Below are 20,516 nucleotides of genomic sequence, written 5' to 3'. Positions count from 1 at the left end.
TACAGCCAGGAGAGTAAAAGGGTCAGGATGAATTTCAAAATCAAGTATCATCAGGTATCAATTAGACAATCAAGTATTCATCAAGTACTACTCTGAGTTAGTAGAATCACAGAATCTCAGAATCTTGCAGTGGTTTGAGTTGGAAGGGACCTTAGAGATCCTCTAGTTTCAAACTCTCTACCATGGGCAGGGACACCTTCCACTATCCCAGGTTGCTCCAAGCCCTATCCAACCTGGCCTTGGACACTTCCTGGGATGGGGCAGCCACAGCTTTTCTGGGCAACCTGTGCCAGGGCCTCACCACCCACTGAGTAAAGAATTTCCCCAAACATCTAATCTCATCTCTTCTCTTTTAGTTTAAAACCACCCCTCTTGCCTGTCACAATCTGCCCATATAAAAAGTTGCTCTCTCTCTTTTTTTATAAGCCCCCTTTAAGTACTTAAGTGCTCTTTAGTGCTTTAGTAGCTGCTCTGTGCTCTACTGCCAGTGCTGCTCTACTCTAAGTCCTTTAAAGCTGAGAGTGTTGTCTCTCCCTTCACACTGCAGGTTCTGAGGGATAGAGGTGATGGGTTTGTTCCATACATAGCATAAAATACACGACTGGGGATTTCTGGTAATACAAATTATAAAAGTTTATATAATAGCAAAAAAGTACCTCTCTGTCCTGTTCTGAAGTTTTGTTTCAAGCTGTAAATGATGACCAGGGATGAATATCTTATAACTGCACATTTTACAACATCTCCAGGCAATTATTGGTAACCAGAAGTTTGATTCTTAATTGCTAAATGTTATCTTGGGCAAAGATATTGTGTCTGTGCAGAAGGAACAGGCACTGCTGCCCTCAAGATGAAGGACAGTAAATTTAGGGATAAGATGACTAGTGCTAGGATTTTCCTGGACCTTGGGAACTGGCTAACTAGGTATGGAGGAGCTGAGGTGCCTAATCAGGAATCAGATGCATAAACACCCTTATGGACCTAGTCAGCAGTGACTTTATTTTAGCTTAATTAGTAGGGCTTTTTTTCCAAACAAAAATGGACAATTCTTTTCTCAGGTAAAGCTGAGATAATCTGGTAGTGCATGTCAGACAAGACAGATCTCAAAGATCAGTATATATAGATGTTATCTTTTACAATTCTCTGTTTTTTTCTAGCTGCCAGCACCATAGTATCTAATCTTTCTAGCAAACAGGTGGCTCTTGCAGCATGCTTTACAATCAGTCAGACTTTGGCTCAGTCTAATTTGCTTAATCATATTAATTAATTACTTTTGTAAATGTCAGAAAAGTTCAGCACACATTTTACTTTTTAAAAAGATTTTTTAAGATCTTTCTAGTAAATATGAAACTTTGAAATATCTGCAGTATTTTTACTTAAATTGCATAGTTAGATTATTCATTACAAACTATTCAACTTTTTTTTTCTCAGCCTTCTTTCACTTAGCAAATTGACTTAGATTTCTATGAATTTATTTCCTATTTTATATCAGTTTAATTAGGTGATGCCAATCAATTTCAGCCTATAACCTGTTCTGCTAGTTGCAGTGTGGCATTTTTCCATTCAACATACCCTCTGACTGGAGAAAAAAGTGTTTAGCGGTAGGTAAACACTAGAGACTGGAAATTATTGGGTATTGCACAAATGCCTTTATTTCTTCTATAATAAGACTTATTTTCTGAAGAGGGTTTTTTCCAAATATTGTATACCTCAAAAGTCATTTTTGAGTAGGAAAGGGAAAAGGTCATGTCTCCTAAAGGTATAACTCATACACAGGTGCTGTAAGCCACCTGTCTTGACCAGTGCTGTTTGTTAACCAAAATGTTGACACTATGTTCTTGATTTAATTAATAATGTCAGTGAGAGGTTGAGAACAGTCACAGTACAATGTTTGATAGTTTCATGCAGTTTTTCTGCCTTTTTTGCCGTATCTGTGTTTGGATGCTATGTGGTTGCTTAGTAAGGCTTCAGGAAAGAGGTCAAAGCATAGGTCATGCTTTGAGAGACAGTTCTGAAAATCAAGATATTGAGACTATATAGAACTCTACAGTCACTAAATCATAGCAAGCCTAGGTGAAATGAAGGAAAACAAATGCTCCTACCTCAAGAAGCCTTGGGGGAATCACTTGAAATAAAGCTTAATTGACTTACAAATCTACAAATGGTGCTTTTCCTTACATCTGACCATGCTGTGCACTCGTCATAATTTTTTTGTGCTAACACATTTTCTGACTGATGCCATCTGATGTGTGCAGGCTCCACTGCCAGTCAGGGTGTAGACAAAGTGCTCCAGATGTGCAGTGTAAGATCACTGTCCTGCAGCAATAAGTCCTTCTGTTCCCATCTGTAACAATATTTAGCTTTGAACTGGACAGTGATCATTACTTAGAATTTCTCTCTTTTTTTTTAGTCTGTATGAAAGCCTGAGACTTTTAGGTTGAAAATAAGAGAACACAAGAAGCTTAACAAAACTCCAGTGTTCCGCCATGTGGTATGTTCAGGTTAGTCATCATCCGTAGTCTAAACTCAGGATCAAACCAAGAAGCAGCAACTGTGTTTGAATATTTATGGCTGTATATGAGTATATATGTAAGTGCACTCTTCTTCCTGACTGATGACATCTCCAGGCTGCAGGGCTGATGCCAGGAGAGCATTGACCAGACAGGGATGGATTTTTATCATTTATAGAATCATGGAGTCATAGAATGGCCTCGATTGAAGGGACCTTAACTCAGGTGGCAGGGGTAGATGGAAGTCCTGTTGTCTAAACCGGGTAATTTATTGAACCACTAACTTTTAAGGGAATATAATTTTTTTACAATGCTAGAAACGTTCTTCTAGTTCACACCAGGGATACAGGCCACAGCAGCAAGCTGCAGCCACTATGTAGCTCATACATTTTTATTTCCATGAGGTTTATTCCTGCACCATGGACGCTGCCAGATTAGAAGTCATCTTTAATTGTAATCCTTTGGGGATTTCATTGTTCCATGTGTGCCTGTGTTGCTGTAATATTAATACTGTTCAAGCTACTTGTTTGGATAGCATCTTCTAATTTCCCAACTATGCATGGGAGTAGCAGACACTGTATAGAGAAGAAGGAAGCTGAACATGAGCATAAGGGTTTGTTTTAATTGTCTAGGAATTTGTCTCTTGTTCTGAGGGATGGCTGTGTGTGGTATTTTTTAATGAAACAAAATGAAGGTTAGACCACAACTTGGCCTTGTTGACTTTAAAGTGCACGAAATCTCACCAGCCCTTCAGTGAGCGTGGGGTATATTTAAGCAGAAGAAGGCAGATTTTGCATGGATCTGGACCAAGTGATGTTTTTTGGCAGAAACAATAGAAAACATATTACACTGTGTTTTTATGTTTGCTTCCTCACACTGTGTGGTTTTGTCTGGTTTCTCTGCAAGCAAGGTTCAAGCTGGCGAGCCACACAGTTTCCTTTTGATTTCTTTGTTGTTCGTTTATTGGAATTTGAGATTGGAAGCAGATACAGTGGATGCAAACCCAAGCGAGCCAAAATGTTTTCAGTCCGCCTGTGCAGCCCTGCCTGAAAGCTCAAGTCATTGAATTTTATACAGCAACAATATTAAGCTAATTCTTCCAACTCTTCTGGAATGTATATTTCCATTAGGATGGATGTATTCGCATAAACTAGTTATTTTAATATTCTTCTGAACTGGAATGCAATTACTCACTCAAATTAGCCTTTCAAAATATTGACTAAAGGGGTTATGACATTCTGATCCTTCATGAGGCTGTGGTCAAAAATTCAAAGTTTCTCAAGATTCAAGATGCAGGCACATGAAATGGAGTATAAATGCAGGTTATGTATACTCCATCTGCAGCAATAATATTTTAAAAACTTAATCAGTATAATACTGCTTGACAGAATAGCACAGGATAAACTAATATTTTCAGTTCAATTGCATAAAGGCAGTTTAAAAATAGGACTTACCATTTGATCATGCATTATTTTCCCGATGAAAGAACATGTGGAAATGGTAAGAAATGATAATCCAACATAAAATATACAAATGTACAAATTTTATCCAAATGCTCTAGACAAGCCAATATGGCAACCAGTATAACATGCTCTGCTGCTCACCAGCATGCTTTCAGCATCACTTCTTCAGTTTTTTTTAATGTCCAAATATATTTGATGTCCACATAGGGGTCTAGACAAGCACTGGGGCACCAGTGCCTTCACATCTGAAACTGTTGTTCAGCATCTGGCTCCCACCTGCCCACTTAACATAATTACTCAGCATCAAAAACTGTTTTGCTCATCTCTAGACTTCAAAGCCTCAAAGGACAGTTTTTGTGCTCCTCTAAGAGCCTGCCATGTCCATCACTGGTGCTGATTTGGGGGTTTCTTGCAAACTTTCTCCTAGAACTCTGTGTGTCTGCCCCGCTTCCCACATGGTGCAGGAGGGCGAGGGGGAGCTCTGAGAATAAATGTCTTTTGCCCCATGTGCATGTAGCACAGTGTGAGGCTCAGGATTGTTTTCATTAAAAGGACTGAAAAGACCCTCTTCATAGGTAAGAAGACCAGAGTGCTTATTCTGGTGTCTGCCCCACTTTCTTATCCAAGTGACTTGTGAACAAAGATGTTTAGCCTTTTCTTGCGTTGGAATAAGACACTAAGATTTCCATCTTTCTGGCTTGAGAAATGGCTTTTGTAATCTTCAACCCTGAGGTTTGTGAGATGTGTTAGGGAGCTGCCTGGGACAGTCAGGTTCATCCATCTCCTGTTTGTTGCTCTCTCTTGGAGCTTCCACTGTATATTCAACATGTGCGATGGCATTGCCCTTCCTTGGTTTCACAGGAATTGGGGAACACTCCTGGAAATATGCAGGTGGTCAGAGGAAAAATAACAGTTTTTATGACCATTCCTCTTTGAAGGGTATTTGCTCCCATCACAGCTCTCCTCAGCATAGTATCCCTGACCTTGGGCTCACAACACTGTTTCCCAGGTGACATGAAAGCCACATCATGGTGGTCATACCTGGCACACCTGGCTGCGTGAGGATTAAAAAAAATCTAACAGAAATAAGACTCAGAATAGGAATATATGCAGAGTAAACATGGAGAACAAAAGCTGCAGGTAAATCATCTGGTTTGTGTTCTTTCTTGATCAACTGGATTTACCTATATGCTTTGTTATGGAGGTGTTACTCTTTCTTATTTTGGTTGCTTTCCTTTAACTCGTGATGATTTAGGGATGTTATATGTTAGTTTATAATGAAAAATGTGTCATCCTCAAAAAATGCAAAAGCAAACTTTCCTAAAAATGTTATGCTTACTTTTCCTGTATAGATTAATGTGTCAGACAAATGATAAATATCAACAGTGTTTTCAGAGCAAAAAATACTTTAGATAAAGGGCAGAAACAAAGAAAATACATGTTGGGTACATTAGGATATGAGTGAGTTAAGAGTCTTTGAGAGCAGTTATTCTGCTAGTCCAAATAATGACTAATTACCACAGCAATCCTTATGTTCTGTGCCATACGGACCCCACCATTCCTACTTAAAAACACTAATGGCAAATATACATTGCAAACAGATGCCATGTGCACATATCATCTGAAAAGGCTTTTAGGAAAACAAGATTGCTGGTCCTTGGAAAGAAGCAGAGCAGTTGCACTGCAGGATGGCAGAGCACCAGTGATTCCTGTCCCACAAGAGAGTCCCCATCTGAGCCACCACTACATGGAGTGAGAGAGGAAAACCTGGCTCAGGTTTGAACACAAATCAGCCAGGTACAGCTTTCCTGTGCCACTAGCACACCTCGGTCTTAAAATATTAAGTCTGAACAGACTGAGGTGCTCCTGTTTAGTTTCAGGCTGGTGGTGATCCTCAGCTGCTGGGGAACAGCTTTGAAACCCAGACGACTGGATAGGTTGGGGGTCACTGTCTGAAGAAATGATGTTTAAGGCCTCCAACCCCAGAAACTAATTTTCCTCTCCCTGTTTTGAGCTAACTTGTCCTCAGCACAACCTGTGTGCTGCTGGCTGGACCATGGGAGTCCCTGCCAGCTCAGGTCACCTTCGGGGAGCTCTGAAATAACATGGAAATTACAGATTTGTGATCCAGGGGGTGGTACAGTTGCACTGGGAATGAGAAGAAGGAGGAGAGGACTATGAATTGACACAACTGGTACCCTGTTACAGCCCTGGGATGGGCAGGTGCTCCATGGATCAGGTACTTCTGGGCAGGCTGCAGCTGCCCCTGTAATCCCACCTTTCTGTCATCCCTGTAGAGGTTCAGTGAAAAACTTAACTTCAATTTAGAAGGGAAGATAGGCCTGGATAAAACAAATATATAACTACCAAGGGCCAATAATTTAAAAATATGAAGTTAAATTTTGGAAAGCAAGGGGCATACATAATTTTCAAAAGGGAAGGGAAAGGAAGGGAAGGGAACAGGGAAAGGAAAGAGAAGGGAAAGGAGAGAGGAGAAAGGGAAAAGGAACAAAAAAAAAGAAGAAAAAATACTTTGGCCTACAAATGATTGCTCTGGAACTTATCGCTGTGTTCTGGGTTTAACCATCATCACACCTCACATGAAATGAAAACAAAGATCTCTTTAGACCTGATCCTGACAGGAGGAGGTTTGGTCCACAGAATCTGCATAAATGCTCAGCCTACTGAGGACCTGCCAGCGTGTGCATCCTGTCCCAGGGCACAGCTCAGCCGTGCTCCTGGCAGCACCGGTGGCACTGGGATCTGGGGATGCTGCGGGCACAGCTGCTGCCAGGAGAAGGCAAGGGACACACTCGTGTCAGCTCGGCAGCCCTGGCCAGTGGCACAGCTCTGCCACTTGACACAGCATAAGACAAACATGTCAGGAGAGAATTGATACGTTTGAAAATCAATCTGTGAGCAGCTTTCAGCATTAGCAAAGTTTCTTTCTGATATTTCTGCCATTTTCCTGTGTTGTGATTTTAGAGGAATTAAGATATTCTCTTTTATAGGCATCCAATTCTTAAAAAAAAAAATCTTTAATTGTATGAAACTTTGCATCTCATAAGTACTGGTGAAAATTATTTCTAATATGAACTGCCCACTAGTAGGTTGATACAACCACTGCAGTGTCAAGGGGTGTATAACCCTGACTCCATGGCAATTCCTGAACCATCATGAGTTCTTAATTAATGAAGCATGACCAAGAACTCACCAGCTTTGATGGACTAGACATCTGACAGAAAATATGTATTTTCTCTTAAAATACAAAGTTTTTAAGGCATTGAAAGAGAAAGGCCTACTGCGACCTTATAAATGCTTGAAGTGATATCTTGAGGGTATGAACATACTTTAAAATCTGATCTTAGAATTCCTCCAGACACCTCCAACTCTGTCCTGCACATTAGTCCTACATTTTTATTGCTTTATTGCTCTGCTACTGGGCCCTTCAGAATCATGCTTACACTACACATTCCTCCAGACAGGCTTTCACACTTCATAAGGCTCTGAAATATCATTAATTAGGAGGCATTTCCTCCTGCAAGTCCCCTACATCTCTCTGATGGCGCATGAAGAGATAGATATATCCTCACCAAATAGATAGTTTCTCCTCTTGGCCATTATCACTGTGGGACAGTAAAATCTGTCCTGGTGTCACTGACCATGGGCATGTAGAGTGAGCTTACAGAAATTGTTTGTGTTCCCAAAGGTGAAGAGATGCTCTGCTTCTGGATGATTTTATGTGGAGTATCTGTGCTCACTCAAGCCCTACCCATACTACTTACAGCTGCAATAATCTCTCCAATTATTTTTTTCCAGTAAATACCATTATTTATATTTCAAGTTTCTTCCTTCTTTTATAAGAGGCCCAACAGTGAATATGACATGTTATTATTTTCAATGCATTCAGTGCTTAAGCTGCATTCCTTTTTTTTTTTTTTTCCTGGCTTAACTTCTGGGTGAAAATACTGCTGGATAATTTACATTATTAATACTCTTTTTTTTTAATGCTTCTCTGTATGGGGAAAAAAGCACCTGGACTCATCACTTTATGCATAGGCTAAAGCCCACTGTAGAAAGCTCAGCCTTCCTTTTGTAAAGCTTGAAGACATTTATCTATGTTATGTGTATTCGGATACTTAGGAATCTTTTCTATCTCTCCCCCGGGACATTATGGGACATTTTCCATGTATATCTTAGTGGGATTGTTCAGCACCGTATCCATTCCATCTACCTCCAACTTCACCTGAAGGGCAAAATCCTTAAGATCTTGACACAATACTGATAAATACATGGAATTATTAAAGTTGCCATCTCAGCAGAATAGGATTGCTGCCGCCTTTGTTCTCAGGGGAATACATATTTCACCCAGTAGCAAGACACCCAACTGCTGCTACAATCAAAACTCTCTGAAATGCCTTTAAGCTAATCATCTTTGAACATAAGCCTTTGTTGTTAAATCAGGGACCTTCTAGATGCAAGGCACAGAAACCTTTTTTGTTTTTTCTCCACCTTGCACAAAACAGCTTTAAGCCTGTCACCGCTGACAGTAAGGTTCAGTGATCTGTCAACATTCACCCCTGATAAAGACAGTGAGAGAAATCCGTGGCTCTGGAGAGTTCAGTAGAGACCAAACAGTATGTTTGCAAAAGAGCATTTTTATATGTTTTCTTGTGACAGCACTAGTTTAACAGAAAATAGTTGGAGTGTGCCAAAAAAGGGTAAAAGAGAAAGAAAAGAAAAAAAAATAGGAAAAAAGACAGAAGTAGTAAGTTAGGCTAGCATGACATGATGGATCTGGGCTATGACAAACAGAATTGGAAAAAAACTTCCCTGGGGACCAACTATAGCAGGTTTGCTGAATTGTATTTCTTGATTTCTTACTGTGCAACAGTGCTTTTTAGTGTTAGATTGACTAGGCTTCAGAATATTTTTAAAATTGTACAAATCAAAATCCGTGTAGCTTAAAAATGAAAGATGTAAAAGGTTTAGGAGTTTGATGTATTGAAAGGCATTCTGTATTCCCTCATGTGAGTATTAAATGTACACTTTGTCTGTTTGATGAATTTTAAATCTTTGTGGATTGCAACATGCACCACAGCAGTTTAGGGGGTATAAACCTTGGCTGAAGGAAAGCGTAAAGGATGTGCAGCGGTCAGGCTTCAAACTAAGCTATTCTTCACTTTTCTTGGTTTTCCTAGGTGCTGCAATACATACCAAATCCAATTTATAGAGAGCTAAGTAAGAGCAGTTGGGGAAAAAAAAATGTTGAAAGATTTCTCTTGGAACCAACTAGCCCTGACTACATTAAATGTAGTGGGATTTCATCTTGTTTTAATTTTATTGTAATATGAAAAAAAAACCCAAAGAAATATTTATGAAGAAAGGGCAGGCTGAAGGGATCAGAATATTTTGGAATAATAAATGCCTTTATTCAAACCTACTGTCATGTCAGACAAGGGTCTTGCTTGGTGACAAGCAAAGTGAGGACAAAAGGCTTTAGGGGCTCAAAAAATGACATTAGATGACATTCATCTGAAAACCTCTTGTTTCTAGGTACATCAACAGAGAGCTGGCATAGCAGGCCAGCAGCACAAGGCGTGTTTTACTGAGTCCTGTTATCTCTCTCAATTTAATTCTGCCTTCCAGTGATGGAAATCACTCCCTCCACCACAGCAGCTTTTTCTACAACACACTTAGAAAGTGCTCCTGAGCACAAACCACTAAGACATGAAGTGATAGTTATGAAATCTAAAAAAAAATCACATCTGTGCTTTAATGGGGATGAGTTTGGATGTGTGTTTCATCTGTATGTCAAGTGGAAGTGAAAAGCTGGTGCTGTTCAGGGACATCTGGATTGGTAGTAGAGGGTCAGGGTGAAGTAGGGAAGATCAACCCAAACCTTTCTATAAATTTGGGGGGTTTTTTTTGAATCGAAATAAATTAGTTCCCTGCTCCTCTTGAAAAGTTTCCTCCCTCTTCTGCTTTAATGTTTAAATGTTCATCCCAACCTGAGCTTCTGATATCAAATTTTAAATTCTTTGAGGATTTTGAGCAGAGAGACTCATGAACGAGCTCTCAGACAAAAATTTTGTGATCCCATGGAAACCTAATTGTAGGTGCAAGGCTGAGCCTGGACAGACATCAAGAGGTGATGAATGTGTGCAAGACTTTCATTGTTCAGCTTTCACTGTGAATATTAGCTGATTAATCTGGAGAGCAATTTTCAGAAAGGCTTCACTAAATTTGTTTACAGTTGGGGAAATCAAAGGTGTAAATACAAGGCTAGAAATCATATAAGTTATTAAACGCCAAAAAAAGTTACTGTTTCTAATCCAAGGCCATGCAGCCCCTACAAGGTAATGCAGCCGAAATATCCCAGATCAGGGGCTGCTTTAGTTCACTTTCTAATAAAGCATAAAAAAAATACACCAGCAATAATTTTTAAGGGACATAAAAAGCCATCTCCTCTCCATGACCTTCCAGCCTGTATCATTGAAGGTCACCTGTGAGATTATAAGTAAATTCTGGACTCTGTGAGGGGGATAGTGGTGCTGTTGCCAATTGCTTTGACTCGCATTATCAGGCATGGTACTGCCAATCACTCTGCTGATGCCTGTCAGGTTTCTGCTGCTGCCAAGCAGAATGTAAAATTGACAGGGAATATTACAGTGCTCGTCAAAAGCTGTGAGGTACCTCTGCCTTGGGGAGAGCAGGCACCTGTGGTTACAGACAAGGATCAGGGCTCGGGAACACTTTGTTGCTCCCTTTACATTTTTTTGAAACTTATTAATTTTAGAAGCGAAGCGCACAGTTCACCCATATTGAGATTCTGATTATGAAATTGATATTTCCACAGATTGAGCTAACATCCAATATGCTTTTCAATACAAGGCTTAAGCAGGGATGTGAAATAAAATCAAAATGAGATTAAATTTTTGACAGTGGAAACAATGCTTGTTAATTCTGTAGTTGAAAGTTTTGAGTGGTTGATCTGTATCTTTTTATAATATGTACTGTGGTCAGTTCCAAAAATCTGTCTACATGTTTCTTTTCTATTTGACATGGTTTCTCCAATTTCAGGAAGTTCTCTTCCACCTATTGCTATATACTTGGGTCTTGCTGCACAAACCCAGGTTTTGTATTTGTACAGCCATCTATAGAGTGGTTCATTAATCATCTGTAAAGTGTGGGGTTTCACAAATGTAATATACACAAAAACTAAAGCCAGCTGGACTCTGGATTTCCAACAGGACAATGACATGCCAGAAATACTTTGCCATTACAACCTGACACCACGTTTTGTGTCGAACAGAGAGGTCTCATGAATACATTCAGGAGAAGGCAATAGCTTGTGCAGCTATTGAGAATTATTTAATTAAATCTGGAAGCTTTCGAGGAAGCCATAAAAATGAGGTTAATATGTCAGACTAATAAATTCTATATAATTAAGCTCCCCAAATATAGAAATTTCAGAATACGGTGCTAAACATATCACAGTAGGGACATCAATTTATTTAATCTTAACATTGTTGCATTGTCTCCATGAACTTCCATTGGTGTCACAATAAGATTATTATGACAGCACCATTAAGCCCCATTCAAATGAATGGGGAATTAGTGTCATGATGGAAACAGCTGCAGCTAAGAGCTGCTGTCTATGATCAGTAGTTATTTTCAAAAAGTCAGATATTTTGCTATTTTAACAATTATATTTGCTCTTTAAATATGAATAGAGCACAAGCAAGAAACCTGGCTTTTCAAGGCACAGTGAAAACCAGCACAACAAAATGTGAACTGTGTGGCTGTTTAAGGTATTCCAGAAAATCTTCACCATTCCAGCTCACTAATAACGTTTTTCCAGATGTGTACAAAGCCTCTACTGAACAGACATATTGCCAGATTTTAGGGCTGTCAGTCGATAACTTGCATGTTGTCAAGAATCTCTGCTCAGTCCATTGTCCACCTTCCCCTTTCCCAGAGGATAGATAATAAAAGACATTTTGTCAACCACAGCAGCCACAGGGAGGGCAGGATGGAGATCATACCAATGACAAGAAGAAGTGAATTTAATGACTTAGAAGACAGAGTACTCTGAGCTCTTTCTTTTGTACCTGTCCACCCTACACCACCTTCTATCCTTAGTTACCTGTACAGCCTCTCTCCATCTGCCTTTCCATGTGCTGCTGCATCATGTGGAGAGACGACTTCCCATAAAAGCACCCATCTCCCAGCATTACGTGTCACAACTTCTCTTAAATTCCAAAGGATTCAGTAGTAAGTTCAGGATTTTCAAACTCTTTAAACAGGTTTTCTCTCATATATTAAACACTGAGATCTCTGCAGATTTGTAAAGGAACGTATTTAGATTTATGGTGATATAGTTCACATATATTCTTCTATTTAATAGAAAATGAAAATATTTTATTGATAACGTCAAAAGGAAAGTTGAGAGTTCTTTATGCAGAGATGTATGTCTGAAGCGTATCTATCCATATCTAAAAGACAATTCTCCATGCTTTCCAGGGCAGATTTAGTTAAGTCTGCATATTTTAGGACCAAAGTAAAAGGCTAGAGATATTTAATATTTTAAGCTCTAGGCTGGGGGGTGTTGCAGAGTGGTTGTTTAGAAATCCATGTTGTTTTATGGTTAACGTTATAAGTAGTTATTTGAGTTATATCAAAATCTTATGGATTTTAAGTGGCTTTTAAGCAGAATAATTGTTTTTTCTTCATAATGAAAATTTCAACTTTTAAATTAAGTAGTTGGAAATACTTGCTACCTGTGTGCCAGTTCCCATTCTGCCCTAAAGGATACAGAGATTACAGTGGTAATGCACAGTTTCATGGTAAACCCTTTTTCTCCTCATGCAAGGGGTATGTCCTGTCAGTCATCACCTACATAGATCCTTTCTCACACAGTCCAACCTGCTCCAGCAACTCTGCGTCCTGCGCTTCAAATAGTTCAAACTGCTGAAACTTGGGAGGTCAGTTCAATCATTCCTGCTGTGCTCCTTGGAGAAAACCAGTAACGTGAGATTTCCAGTCATATCCCGGGGCCATGGGGAACAATGGCTCCTCTGTGCGAGTGGAAAGTGAGCACCTGTTGTAAACAAATTAAACGCTGCTCTTAAAAAATACAAATATTATTACCTGCCAAAATTGTGCCAATCAAAGGGAACCAGTTGGTGGTGGAAAGTTCGATACAAGACATGTTCTGAGTAGGTATACTGTGCATCCCTGGTGTAAGCATTCTTTGATGAAAAGGCAGCTTGTTCGGGATACCTAGATTGAATTTCTTGTAAGGCAGCTGCTTTAGAGGATATAAGATATTTCTCTCAGCCACCTGTTTCCTTTTATTGTGTTAGCATTTGAGTTTGTTGGGCCAGCCCACGTGAAGAGATAAGGCAGAGTTTCTGTATTTTGTTTACCAGGGTATACTTGCTCATGCTCTTAAATATTAGTGGAAGGAGTTTAGGAGGGCAACCCCATGTGAGTTGGACAAAGCAACTGCTTTTGTTCCGAATTTTGGTTCCTTGTGGTTTCGTGTCTTGGCACACCACTGCATCTTTTTTCCTGGCCTTGACATAAGAAAAGAGTTAAAATAATTTTATCTTTTCAAACAGCTGCAGAACCAAAGAGGGGAGAAAAATCTAGTAGAAAAGTCTTCATCAATGGTCTTCAGGCCAGCACTATGTCTTATCATTGCCTACACCTGTTGTGTTCCTTCACACCAAAACAGACTGAGTATTTATCTTCTCCTTTGATATATATGATATATTCTTCCCTTTGAGAGTGGTGAGGCCCTGGCACAGGTTGCCCAGAAAAGCTGTGGCTGCCCCATCCCTGGAAGTGTCCAAGGCCAGATTGGATGGGGCTTGGAGCAACCTGGGCTAGTGGAAGGTGTCCCTGCCCATGGCAGGGGGTTTGGAGTGAGGTGAGCTTTAAGTTCTCTTCCAACTCAAACCAGTCTGGGATTCTATAATAATTTTCCTCTCAGGCTGCCTTGGTGAATCCTCATTTCAGGTGTGTCATAAGAGCAAAACAGGTGCTCAGAGTGGAGGGATGAGGTTGGGTCAAGGTGTTGATGGGTGTGATAAAGGAGCTCAAAATGCTGCACAAATGTCTCTGTAGTTGCAAAGAGAAATTCTGTTGTTTTTGGTAACTTAGAGCATGCTTGACAATGTTGAGCAGTACCCCCAGATTATAAGACAGAGAAGCAGTTAAACCATATTTACTTCTTTGTAGAAGTATCAAGATACATTATTGGTGAAGTCTTCTAAGGCAAGAGAATTGCTGAGAGTAAAATAATATTCAGACTTCGGTGAAAATAGTCCTGCCATGTACATCAAAATTCGGAGTACAGAAAAGGGATTGAATGTTAACTCTTTGTTTTATTGTTATTTACATTAATTTTTCAAAATAAAACCCAAAAGCAACATGACAGTTGGGCATTTAAAAATATGATTGTTGCAACATAATTGCAATTATTTTTATAATGGTACGTGATCTCTGCCTATGGACACTGGTGATGTCTTCTGACTGAATTCATGTTCAATATCTTGAAAAGAAAATCCCCCCCCAAATAAACAAACAAAGTAAAGAATAATTTATTTTCTCAAACTATTTTTAATGCTTTAAAAATCCCAAAGCCCTTCCTTCTACTGCTTCTGATTCTTGATAAAAATCATGCAAACACAGCCAGTTTGATGCTATTTTTTTGTTTACAGTATTGCTGTGTTGTTTTGGTTAACAGAATGAAAAACAGCACAGTTAGACTACAAGTAAAAATGTTTTATTCTTAGTTTGTTTCATCAATAAAAGCTGACATTTTTGCAGGAAAGATGTTATACTATTGGAATTAACTCTTAGTCAATTGTAAATAATTGTATTATATTGGTATGTTATCATGAAGATTAGAAATCATTTCCTACAGAATCATGTTCCTGCTTTCTCAGCACTGTTTCAATTGAAAGGAATTTGAATGAAGTGCATCTCATTACTAACATAAAGTAGATGGAGCTTGAATAATTTTTATATTTATTTTCCATAGATAGCTATTACATTTCTTATCCTATCCATCCAAATTTTATAAAATAAATTGTTTTAATCCGTTTTTTGGAAAGAAGCAACGAATTTGTTTTTGCAGAAGTAATACATCTGAATATATTGTAATATGCATAAAAATCTGTTAACACAGTTATTTATACAAAAAGTGTAGCTGCCTTACCTTTGATTTAATTTACATACTTTATTTGCCTTCTGACAAGTTCTTCCCTTGCCTTTTTTTATTTATGTGCCAAAAATATGTCTTTTCAGATAAGTCAACTAAAACTTTAATGTATTGTATATTTTAAAACTACATAAAATGTTTTATGCATTCGCTAGTTTTTTCCCACAAGCATTTGTTAAAGGTGATGCTATATCAAGATTAGACATGTTTTACCACTGATAACAGCATAATGACATTGTATTTCTTAAATATTATGAGCAAATAGATGTGTTCTATTTTAAAGCTGAAGCTGACATTTAGGTTGAATTATCAAGCATTAAAAAAATAAAAGAAAGAAAGAAAGAAAAAAAAATAACCTTTATTACTCGAAGGTCAAAACTTTGGCAGCCTTCGTTTTTTAAATATAAGAATTCAGGCCCACACCCTGAGAAAGAATTTGATGCATTTACTTTAAGTATGTGAAAGATGTGAGCGACATAATTATTTTTCCATTCAAATGTGGAAAACAATAAAAGTTTCCCATATGTAGTTCATAGGCTGTAACTCACATCACTCAGCACTAAAGCAATAAGCAATCGAGTGTTGATACAAAGAGCTCCAACCCTGGAAATATCAGCTTAACCCTTGCGGTCTTTCTCTGCACTTTGCTACTGTAAACATGGTTTGAATTTACATAAGCCACCATTCATATTCTTGTGAGTTCATAATATAAATAATGCAGAAAATCTCATTCACTTCCCTAAATTATGCTAGTCATTACAGATGATTCATGTAAGTATTAATCTCTTGGATGTGGCAGAAAACTAGGGAGGAGAAACTACCTATCATATCATTTGCAGTTAAGAACCTGCTGCGTATCTCTAAGCTTTGCTTGGAACGCTTTGCAGTAATTGGGTGTGCATCTTCTCACTCTCCTGTAATCCAAGTGGCAATATGGGTTTCTCTGTGATTTCTTCGTGCTAGAAAATACAATTTGGGGAAAGATGTTAAAGTAACAACGTGCCTGGGGGCTGGGTGGTGTCCTGCAATGCAAGTTGCAGGAAAAGAGCTAAAAATCTCTTTATTTGTTGCATCAGGATGTGTGATGAGGGGCTAGATTGGGAAAGCAAATGCTTATTCATAGAATCACAGAATCCTAGAAAGGTTTGGGTTGGAAGAGACCTTAGAGATTCTCTAGTTCCAGCCCCCCTGCTGTGGGCAGGGACACCTTCCACTAGACCAGGTTGCACCAAGCCCCACCCAACCTGACCTTGAACACTTTCAGGGCTGGGGCAGGCACAGCCTCAATATTTGTCTCCTAAGACAATTTTAGTGCAAATTGATTTATGACCCTGAATGCCAGGCCTGAAAATGCTAGCTGCCTCTTACCTTGGAAAATCTTGGCACAACAGAGACTCAAATGATGGCAGGATTAGCTGTATAACTATTTTTGGTGAGCAATGCACCAAGATGGAGGTCAATGAGAGGTTTCTATACATGTCAACATCTTTAGCTTTCTCCTTCATCCACTTCAATGTATGATCTTCCTCTTCCTCTGAGCTTCTGCACCTCCTCACCTTCCAGGAAAAAAATAAAAGGCTGAGGGCAAATTATTTAATTCAAACAGTTGGATATCATGTAAATACAGGCTGGAGCCATAATCTTGGTGTTCATACCTGTGAACCAACTTGTGCAAGATGTTCTCCAGGGCAGGACAGCTGGTGACTGATAGAAGAAATCAGCTGTTGAAACTCTAAAGGGTGCAGGGTCAGAGAAGCACCAGGCACAGCAGGGAGCAAACACAAAACTGGGCATTTCCCTGAAAAGCTTAGAAAAGTAGAGAAGTACTCACAGTAGGAAATATATTGCAGTCATTAGTCATATATATTAGGAGTTGGACATTTATACCTGGTGTTCATTAATAGTTGATGGATATGTATAATACATTGCTGGGTAATTATATTTAAAATGCTTTAAAAATATTCTCTTTTTTTGAAAGACAGGAGAGCCATAAAAAACATTGTTTTTGCTAATAGCAAACGTGAACTATAGACTCTTTAAAATCAGTCTTTAAGCCCACTTCGTGTGCAGTGGGTTTGTCATACTGACCATCCAGACATGTTCCAGATTCTCCACTAGCTCAGTATTCCAGCATCCAGTGAGAAGAACATGAAGGTGAGGATTATAATAAAAAGCCATGTCATTCCTACTGCTATAAATACTATTGTGAAGAATCAGACGTGTCAGACAGGTAGTTTTAGGGTTGTTGCCATTGCTCATAACATGCTGATCATCACAAAAGACTGAGGAATGGGATGTTCATGGGATCTATGCTCATGTACAGATAGGACAGAGCTTTTACAGGTAGACAGCAGTATTATGTTTAATACCGGTATTATTCACATCTCCAATATCTTGAGTATTTGAATATTTTCAAGACAGAATAAAAACATTGATTGTAGTTTTTATCCAAGCCAATTCATAATATTTTCCTTACATTTTCTTGTGACACTGCATTCAGACTCGGTTTTGAAAGCCTTAAAATTATTTTTTGTGTGTGTGTGAGAGCTTTTAGCTTAATTTTATGGATTATCTGGTGTTCTTGACTATGAAGTTTTAAAAGATACAAAAGAAAAAACCTTGCTCAAATGTAGAAGTTATTTTTGCAGTAACGTATGTCATGATTTTTAAACATTCAGGCCTTTAAACTTTTTTTTTATAGTGTATGTTCTTGCCAATCCCAGCACAGTTCTACAAAGTAAAATATTTGGCAGTGAATTCATATTAACAGATGGAACAAGAAATTAACACGTTTTTGCTTCGCTAATTCACAGTTCTTTTAATACGCTAATTCTAAATCACCTGTTCTGACTTTGACAGGCTACAGACACCTGTTTGGGGTAATATTCCACAGCTAATTATTACATGAGAAACTCAGTTTCCAACAAAAGGGTTTCTGTGTGAAATTGTCATAGTTAACAAATTAGTAATACCGACTTTATACAAAAATAGCTTGCAGTTTTAATTTACATGTACTTAACCTTGCCTGAAGAATTGGGAGCAGTGAGGGTGCAGGGGGGCAGCTTCTCCCACAGCACATGGCGAGCTGGTGCCTCCATCCAGAGCTGGAAAGTTCCTGATGTAAATCCTGGTCTCTAGAGCTGAGTCAGTGATACCAGATCATGAGAAGCACTGTGCTGCTCTCCAAAAACCAAGAGAAGAGGGCAAGAAGTTTCTTCCAAGGAGAAAGCTTGGAGTAATTTCCATCTCACCAGGGCTGGTGCAGTTTAGAGTCAGAGTAAGGAAAGAAAAGTCTTTTTTTTTTTTTAACTGATAGCCCTGCTGCAACATAAAGACATTACAGCGCTGTTACACTTGGAGTTTGTGCTGTTTACTTCTATAAATCAGATGCAGCAGTTTAGAACTGAGCTTCATTGTAGGATGTAATGTTTAAATATTACCCCAAAAGCTGGCAGGGGATAATTTAATCCTATATCATTGAATGTGTGAGCTTTTTTTTTTTATGTATCTGTGCCTGTCAGAAAAAAAAATACAAGTTTTGTGGCTGCCTTTTTAGAAATTTATTACACTTCTGTCATAATGAGTCATCATGTTCATATGGAAAAGGGGGGAATGGAGGCAAAAAAGAGTTATTCCCTCTCACTGCTCTTCTCTTCTGCTCTTTCACTCTTGAGTCAAGAGAGATGATACAACCCCATCCTCTGTCCCAGTTGTGCACCAGTGTGGAGGCCAAGTAGAGCTTGTAGCAGTAAAAACTTTATGATTGTGGTGGAAAACCCAAATCTGGTGTAGGAATGAGGGGATCAACAACGTTGCTCAGCATAATAGGAGGAGAAAAAAATGTTCAACATAAGAGAAAAAGTGTAGAGAAAGTCTGGACACAGCCACGTCTTACAACAAACTACAATGTCTTACAAAGCAGTGCTGGTATTACCATGAACTTTATACTTTGCCTTTCTCAACACCCTTTTAAATATTCTTTAAACACAAAATTAATCTAAAGTCCTCTCCTAGTCTTACTTTGAACCTTCCTTAATTCATCTCCAACTGCTTTAATAGGAGCTTATTGATGGTAACGATGTTTTATTGCTCAACTGTGGGATATAAATGACTCAGTGAACCTCTTTCCTTTGTTCTCTTTGCTTTTGATTCCTCCTTTCCTTTCTTCTGTCTTTTCCCCACCTTTACATCTACTCCCCCTTACATTTTCATAATGTTCAACTATCTTGTCAGCTAATCTATTGCAAGCTGTGATACAAATCTCACAGCCTTAAAAATATCATTGCTATGTTAAGCCTAAAGAGAAGAATACAGTTCAGAAGGAATATTCAAAATTTTCATTAGTCATCCTTGCTTAGCTGTGTTTCCTTCAAATATCTGAGGCAGCAGGAGTTTCTAGGGAACCTGAAGGACTCAAATATGCAGCTACTCCTTGACATTCCTAAGCACTTGGATGCTTTGGAGTGACAGTGCATTTTGCTGCCAAGCCAAGCTGACCAGAGTTGTCTTTACTTTTCCTGTTCCCTGGGGAAAATAAGTGGAATCTACCCCAGTTTTTTTTCCTTTTTGTGCCCACACCTGCCTTATAGCTTTCCCATTGAAAGTAAGTATAGGTGGTGGTTGGTAAGTCAGGGAATGTTAAATAATCCTGGAGAAACAATGTACAGATTTACCAGTTATTCCAATGAAATTAGGCAAGTACTTATAATAAAGGGAATGTAAGTGGCCCATTATGTCTCTCTCTGCTGAGTCAAATTAAGTTCATTTACCCTCACTGGGTTACTTCTTTTTCTTTGGAAAACTGATTGAAATGAAGCCACCTGGTACCTGGTGCGAGCACAGGCTCGTTGAATTCCTCTAATTACAGACAACAGTTTTATATTCAAAGAGTTTTACAGATATAACTCAGTAAAAACACCATATAGTGTCTAAAAATCCCTTTGGAGATAACTATAGGAGTGTAACCCCTCTGATAAGTGTGCAAACTGTGAAGTGTCAGAGTCAGTGCTGAATACTCTTTGTATGGCTTAAAAAAAATGTTAAATTATCCATTTGTAGTAACCTTCCACAGCTTGTCAGAGAGAGAAGGTAGAATATTTAGCATGTAATTTCCTTTCTGCTTTCTGCAGGACAAAAATTATTCTTAATACTGTATCCCACTGTGAACTAAGATACCCCACTAATTTTTAAGTGGACCATGAGTCCTTCCTATCACCAAGACTGTGGTGAAGGTCTGCAGGAATTAGGGCTGGCACTTGCACTGGGGGGATCTTTTCATTTTTTTGGCTGTATTTGCATGAATAGCATTTCATT

General features: G+C 38.8%; 1 protein-coding gene and 1 long non-coding RNA gene across 2 annotated transcripts in view; one reads left to right on the top strand and one right to left on the bottom strand.

Moving 5' to 3' along the window:
• Positions 1-20,516, top strand: part of ARHGAP15 (Rho GTPase activating protein 15) — a 331,210-nt gene that overhangs the window by 78,222 nt on the left and 232,472 nt on the right. The window lies entirely within an intron of this gene.
• Positions 15,033-18,582, bottom strand: LOC113973607. The gene is made up of 3 exons (XR_003536274.1): positions 16,859-18,582; positions 16,572-16,759; positions 15,033-16,162 (listed from the first exon to the last, which is right to left on the bottom strand). It is a non-coding gene; the product is annotated as an uncharacterized LOC113973607 (long non-coding RNA).

This window comes from Neopelma chrysocephalum, unplaced genomic scaffold (assembly GCF_003984885.1).
Source record: "Neopelma chrysocephalum unplaced genomic scaffold, ASM398488v2 Primary Assembly neopelma1_103b, whole genome shotgun sequence".
Taxonomy (NCBI): Eukaryota; Metazoa; Chordata; class Aves; order Passeriformes; family Pipridae; genus Neopelma; species Neopelma chrysocephalum.
The sequence above is the reverse complement of the archived record's forward strand: the minus strand, read 5'-3'. Positions and strand labels throughout refer to the sequence as shown.